Source organism: Taeniopygia guttata, chromosome 8 (genome assembly GCF_048771995.1).
Source record: "Taeniopygia guttata chromosome 8, bTaeGut7.mat, whole genome shotgun sequence".
NCBI lineage: Eukaryota > Metazoa > Chordata > Aves > Passeriformes > Estrildidae > Taeniopygia > Taeniopygia guttata.
This window is the reverse complement of record NC_133033.1, coordinates 24104379-24105191: the sequence shown is the minus strand read 5'-3', so window position 1 is coordinate 24105191 and position 813 is coordinate 24104379.

Genomic DNA, 813 nt, shown 5'->3' with positions numbered 1-813 from the left:
TGAGCTTGCCTTTGTCCTTTCTTTCCCCCACACTTAGCTGTGCTATCTCTGTGTATTCCACTTGAACAGCTGTCAGCATTTCTCCCAGGTTTGGTGTTCAGCCTGGCCCCCAGTGTTAGGTTTATCTAAGAGCAGAATATGAGGGGTTATTATCCTTACCCATCTCTGAAACTGTACAATAGAAGTAACATGACTAATACACTCCTGATGATGCAAAACATCCTATGCTCCTGTCAGGCCAGAAGTTGCTGCCTCCTCCACTCTCTTCAATTCCAGATTGCTTTGGTGGAGAGTTATTCTCTAATTTCAAAAAGGAAGAACCCACTGAAGAGTTATTGAATCAGTGATACAGCAACATTTCCTTCAAAAACGTGCTTCTTACAGTTCTTTTTCAAAAATCACCTGGGAGCACATTGGAAAGCTAAATGGAAGGAGAGAATTTCACATTTCCTAGTGGCATTTTTGGGTTTTTAAGTGGATAGAGTGTTGGCAGACATTGCTTGCAGGTAACATACTTTAGTGTTAGTAGAATAAAAGCAGTCCTGAAGTCAGTTACCTCGGGCAAAGGATTGTTCTGATTACAGTAAATTAGGTTAAAAAGAAAGTTTAACTGAAGCCCCTTGTGGGAAATACTTTTGATTACTCTTGAAGCTTCTTGTAAGAAGCCAAAGGTATTGAATATCTTTTCCAAGCCAAGGCAACTATTCCCAGGTTGGAATAATTGGAATTCCCAGGTCTGGAAAGGCAGAAAAAGTGAAACTCAGACTTGGCTGTACAATCTGGGCTCCTTTCCTCTGCCAGAGAGGCAGAAGC